Source organism: Mustela putorius, unplaced genomic scaffold (genome assembly GCF_011764305.1).
Source record: "Mustela putorius furo isolate JIRA1106 unplaced genomic scaffold, ASM1176430v1.1 tig00003853_pilon_pilon_pilon, whole genome shotgun sequence".
Lineage (NCBI taxonomy): Eukaryota > Metazoa > Chordata > Mammalia > Carnivora > Mustelidae > Mustela > Mustela putorius.
This window is the reverse complement of record NW_025422005.1, coordinates 80,284,182-80,290,518: the sequence shown is the minus strand read 5'-3', so window position 1 is coordinate 80,290,518 and position 6,337 is coordinate 80,284,182. Positions and strand designations below refer to the sequence as shown.

Genomic DNA, 6,337 nt, shown 5'->3' with positions numbered 1-6,337 from the left:
GTGCATGGAAAGGTTTGAAAATTGGGGGATTTATCTACGTATTTTCTGGAAAGATAGTCTGTAACTTTCATTAGAATCTCAGTAACAGTTTCCCCACCCTCCAAAAAGGGATACAAAACTTACACTTAAAGTTGATTTTACAATGTTTTCTTTTTGAATCTGAGGCTTGAAATTTAATGAAAAAACAAACAACCTTATCTTCTTTCCTTCTGTGCCTGTTCAATCACCCTCACTTCCCAAAATGAATAGTGTGTGTGTTATGTGTGAGTGGGTACATCTGTAAAGCCTTCTCTTAAGACAGCGAGATGCCAAAAACAAAATTGTTTTAAATAGTGGTAGAAATTTTCTTTCTTTCTTTTTTTTTTATAGAACCCTGCTTTGAATTTTTTTTAAATTTTTAATAAAATTCTCTCCCGAGTTTCTTGACTATTATTGTTGTTACTGTAAATTCTTTTGTGGATGACTGTAGTGTACTAGATTCTATTTTAGCTAGCAGAGCCGACACAGCAAATTTATGTTCTGTTATAAATTAAGTGATGTGATGACATATGCTTAGTGGTTAGACTGACATGCAAAATAAATCAAATGTAATCATTTGAAAATAAGTTTGAGAGATAAAATAAACCATTTTGGGGTTGAAACCAAAGACATAACCATAGGAATAGTGGTTTGCCAAAGCACAAATAAGCTAATTCTGCCTGTAGTCAGCAAAAGAAAAATAATTTCAATTGGCTATTTTGTTTTTCTTCTCCTGTGAGTACCATACCTCTTTTCTCTGTGAGGAAACAACTCGAAGAGGTGAAAAAATATGCCTCAAGTCCTAGAGCTGGTAGGTGATGGGACTGAGATTCAAACCTACCAATGTGTGGTCCCAAAGCTTATCGGACACATTCTTGGGTAGGATCGCACTGTGTTCACCTTTGAATAGCTGACCGATGCCAGCACCTCACTGTTCACATAGCAGCTACTCAGTAAACGCTTTTGAAAATGAATGAATGGGGGCACCTGAGTGGCTCAGTTGTTAAGCATCTGCCTTCTGCCCAGGTTATGATCCCAGAGTCCTGGAATTGAGCCCCGGCATCGGCATCGGGTTCCCTGCTCGACAGGAAGCCTGCTTCTCCCTCTCCTTTTCCCACTGCTTGTGTTCCCTCTCTCGCTGTCTCTTTCTGTTAAACAAACAAAATCTAAAAAAAAAAAAGAATGAATAAACGATAGATTTAGTAAGAAGAGAGCATAAGGGCTTCTTAACATGGTACTGTCAACATTTCCGAAGTTTTGTTCACCTCTTCTCTGCAGGGGGCGGATGGGGATCAAGCTACACAACTTACAGTTCAGCAACCCAGCAATTTGTCCTGCTTCCCTGTCCTCTGACGGGCCACAGAGCAGAGCAGTTTAACACCAGAACACCAGGGCTCTGGGGCCAGGCTGCCTGGGGGTAACGTTTTTTTTTCTTTAATTGAAATGTAACCGACACATAATATTATATTAGTTTCAGGTGTACGACACAGTGATTCGACATAGAGACGTGACAAAATACTCACCACACTAAGTGTTGTCACCGTACAAGGTTATCACAATACTACGGATGGGGTTCCCTGTGCTGTACTTTTCATCCCGGTGACTGATTTCTTTCATAACCGCAAGTCTCTACCCTCCCCATTCCCTTCAGCTGCTTAGCCCATCTCCCACCCCCTGCCCTGCCCTGCCCTGCCGGGGGTTTAACTTCTGTCTCTGCCCTTCCCCCTCGCCCTGGGCACGCTACCGAGCTCCTTTGTGCCTCAGTTGTTTCATTGGTAAGGTGGGGATTCTAGTTGTGACTTCTTTATGGGGTTGTTTGGAAGATGAAGCAAGTTAATAGATGTAAAGCACATTGTAAAACCCAGTAAACACTCAATAAAGAACTTTATTAACTTAAATACGTTTCTTCATAGCCCTTGTAAAACCCTTACCATCCTCTCACGGTAAAGCCTTTCCAAAAAGTACTTCGGACCAGGGTTTTGTTTGTGTTCTTTTCCTGGAGTTTCCTGAATGTGTGCTGTGTTGACATCACATTATTAATATCTTCTGCTGCCTGTGCTCAGTCTTCCAGCGCGGCCTCGGATACCCCCGGGGCTCACTGCACTTCAGTGTACCTCCAAGCATGATAACAGGAACTGAAATGGCACAAACTGAAAGCAAAATAGAAAAATTCAGCCAAGAAACACTTGGCAACTTTTCCCTTTGCTGTGTATTAAAAAAAAAAAAAAAAAAAGGGCGGTGGGGGAGGTGCGGTAAATTGAAAACCTATGAAGGCGGGCATGTCGTACAGGGCTGTTTTGGTCTGATTTTCCAAAGATCAGTACCGAGTTTTCGTTGCTTCATTGAGCAGACAACTACTGAGTGTTTACTGTGGTGTGCCCTGATTCCCTATATACATCTGGTGTCCATCTAGCCTGGATTTTCCAGAACAATCCTCATTTTAAATGTCTTTGGCCTCTTTTCATGGAAATAAATTAACAAGCCAGGGGGAGAAAAGGCTTTGTCTGAACTTCTGGCTGGAGTTTTGCTTCATATTTACATTCAGCTGTGTTTCTGCTTGCCCCAGGCTTAGGAGCCACCGGCTAAAGTCATCTTCACAAGTCCTGGAGGGCTGCCAGAGCCAGGGGAAGGGACTTGCCGCCCCATCTACTCTGTTCCCCCTTTGGAGGGATAGATTTGCATATTAAAATGTTCTTCTCTGATTCTGGTTGTTTCTCTATGGCTGGCAATCCTGGAAAGTAACTTTTTATATTATATATTCTTAGAATGTTGCTTTTTAAAATGGTTTACGATGAAAGGCATTCCTGTGGTAAGCAGATAAGAAAGTTTCTTAAGCTATTGACTTAGGGGCGTCTAGGTGGCTCAGTCGAGTTGAGCATCCGACCCTTGATTTCCTAGTCTCAGGGGCTGGGGATCAAGCCCCATGTTGGGTTCCACGTTCAGCGGGGAGTCAGCTTGAGATGCTTTCCCTCTGCCCCTACCCCCAGTTCACTCTCTCTCTTTCAAATAGATAAATAACTCTTTAAAAAAAAAAAAAACTGTTGACTTATTACCACAAAGCAAGTGGACATTCTGTTTCTAAGCAGCCCACTAGTAAGGAGAAACCAAAACCCATACACTCTGGGAGGACAGGGATCATCTGCATTTCTCGTCTTTGTATTCCCACAGAGGAACGAACAAAGCCCTCTTTAATATTCTCTAAATATCTCTGCTTGCCCGAATAAGAGGACCAAACACTGTAGGTCCCCTTAAACGTGTCTAAAGTTATAGGAGACGCACACAAAATACATAAATAGAAATCTATCTCCATACCTGTATCCATCTGGATTTATGCACAGACTATTATTTACTTGATGGAAGGATTCACCAGATCCTTATACACAGCAAAGCTCCATAGGTTTGAAGGACAATCTGATTGTCTTCACTTTGCCTGTGAAATAATGGAGTAGATGAAAAACACTTTGGTCAAACAACAGCCCTAGGTTCGAATTCGACTTCTACCTCTGACCTATTGTGTGTCCAGGCTTCCGTTGGTTTGTTTCCTCTCTCTGGATCTGTGTCCTCTCCACTGTGAAATGAGAAAAATCCCAGCTGTGAAGGGTTCACCCGGTGTAGCGCCTGGAGCGTGGATATAAATGGTACCTGCTGGCTTTGTTGTTGTTTAGTAAAGCTTTGGGGACCGGCCCGTCCAGGAATCCGAGTATAATCCCAACAATAACCGTGAGTCCCAAAATGCATCAGAGAGGCTCACGATGAATTGGTATGAAAAAAGAACGCATGCCTCGTCCCAGCCAAGTGATATAAATGCTTAGACACGCAGCATTTCATGCTTAGGAGTTCTGAGAGTACAGAGGTCTCCTTCACTTCCTTGTTTATGTGACAAGAGGGGAAATCCCACCCTCTCCAGGCTGCCCTTCTGAGGCTCAGCCAGGGGAAAAATAAAGCCGCAGTTAAATTCAAGAGCAAGAGCTGGAAAACTGGGATGTTGGAATTATAGGCTAGCCAGAGGAATAATTAAAGCTTCAGTTCAACAAAAATACCTAAACTTCAGTGTAAACTTCGCAGTCTGATAAATAAACCAAGAGCCACCCCATACGGTGAGATAGGAAGTCTCCCCCTGACTGCCCCCTTCCTCTCTGAGGCATCGGGCGCCTCAGGATTGACTAGCCTGTGGGCTGAAAGCCTGGATATCTCCCCAACACGGCCAAAAAGGGAGATTTGCTCCAGACTCATGGTTCCAATCCCTGCTGAGCTTCAGGAACCAGGGACGGGGGGGGGGGGCGGGGGGGGATGAGGAAGAGGGTGGGAAGCAACTGACAGGTGGGCTTCTTGCTCCAGAATGTGGTCTCCGGCAGATCTAGTTATATGGGAACCAGCCAAGCTATGTCTGTGGGGTGAGCTTCCCCGTGGCCCGGCTGGGTGCAGTGGCCCTGCCCTTTGCTAAGACCTTTTGCGAGTCAACAAGTGAACAGACTTCCTCCTCATACCACCCCTGTCGTGAACTTTTTCTAGAATTGGGGTGAGACCTTCGGGAAGTGCATGAGGAGTCACAGGCTTACTGGGCACGCCTACCTCGACCCCCCACATTAGAAGATCTCCGTGTCCCTTTTGTCCTTGGAGTGAGTGTGTAATGCCATTACAATTAAAAGCCAGAAAGACCGAGTGGCTTTTAAGGGAGGAAACCCAGAAAACTGGCCTCCTTGTCCTGGTCCCAAGCCAACAGGGTGCTCAGATGCTTCAGACAAGGAAAGCACAGAGGGAGCACAGGGCTCAAGTAGGAGAGCATTGTCTTTGGAGTGTGTGGGTCCATGCATGTGTGTGTATGCACGCACACACACAAGTGTACGTATGCACACACACAAGTGTACGTAGAGAGTTTACAGAGATTTTTGAGACTACAACTTGTACTCGTCTGAATTTTTTTACAATTATTCAGTATAGTATTATATCCATAGTAGAGGCTTGACTGATATTTGTTGAATAAATGAATATATACCTGTTGAAATAGAGTCCTGGGTGGTTGAGAATGAACTTCACGGAGGAGGTAGTAAGTGACCTAGATCATTATAGGGCACTGACCAGAATGCAGGTTATAGTAAATTTTTCAGTGTTATCTACTGTACAGCCTGTAGTAGTCAATCGATATTAAAAAACCAATACCAATTCCCTTCTGCTCCCACCTTATTCAAGGTGACAGGAGGGAGGGGAAACCACTTAACTTTTAACGGATCTTTTTGCCGCTGAAGGTAAGGAGGTTGTTTCCTGAGGACCAGAGGCATAACTGTCCTGTTTTCAGTTCTGTTTTTCTGCTCTGCTTACAAACGTCTTAATAGGAACCAAGACACAAAAGCCCTACTGGTGAATAGCAGGGGTCAGGGGATCTTACCCTCAGAGCCTCTCACGGCCAGAAACACCCATCACCTGGTTCTGTCGAAAATGGATACACAGGACAGGCTCCTTGGTGATGACCTTCCCTGTGCCCGATTCTGGGCAGAGAGATCAATTGTTTATTAAAGCTCAGGTGACTAGATCTTTCCTCGTGCACACAGGATGAATCATGGTGTAATGATCATAGTGTATCCTCCAGTGCTTTTTCAAATATGGTGTCTTTGTAGAACATTTCATGTGTTTGGCTTATTTTGAAAATAACATATCTTCCTTTACCAGAGCAGGGACAGCTGCTGAGTGAAGACAAGGGGAAGAGAAATATGCCATTTCTACAAGCGTTAGTGGCTATTCTCAACATACATTGGTGTAATTTAAGATTAGCTGCTTGTAATGGTTCATTTTATGTGCCAACCTGGCTGGGCCATGGTACCCAGATGTTTGGTCAAACATTATTTTGGATGTTTCTGTAAGGGTGTTTTGGATGAGATAAGGGTTAAATTGGTTGATTTGATATAAACCACATTGTTGTCCATGATGCAAACAGGTCTCATCCAATCAGCTGAAGACCTGAATAGAGTAAAAATATGATCTTCTCTGAGCAAGAGGGAATCCTGCCAGCTGATGGCTTTTGAACTTGAACTGCAACATTGGCTCTTCCTAGGTCTCTAGCCTGCTGGCCCACCCTACAGATTTTGGACTTGCCATCTACCAAATTCATGTGAGTCAATTTCTTGAAACAAATCTCTCAATAGATTAGACAGATAGATAGGCAGGCATATCCTACTGAATCTCTTTTTTTCTGGAGAACCCTCATTAATACACTGCTCTAATAAATAATCTTGCACATTTCAGTAGCTGCATACAAACTTAAAGTCTTGCTCAAGGAGAAGCCCAATGCCAGGGTCCCATGTCAGGGGCTGGTTTTGCAGCA

General features: G+C 43.8%; 1 long non-coding RNA gene across 1 annotated transcript; it reads right to left on the bottom strand.

Moving 5' to 3' along the window:
- Nucleotides 1–1,489: 1,489 nt before the first annotated feature.
- Nucleotides 1,490–3,888, bottom strand: LOC106005783. Its single transcript, XR_001179405.2, has 3 exons — nt 3,527–3,888; nt 3,331–3,448; nt 1,490–2,168 (listed from the first exon to the last, which is right to left on the bottom strand). It is a non-coding gene; the product is annotated as an uncharacterized LOC106005783 (long non-coding RNA).
- Nucleotides 3,889–6,337: the final 2,449 nt, after the last annotated feature.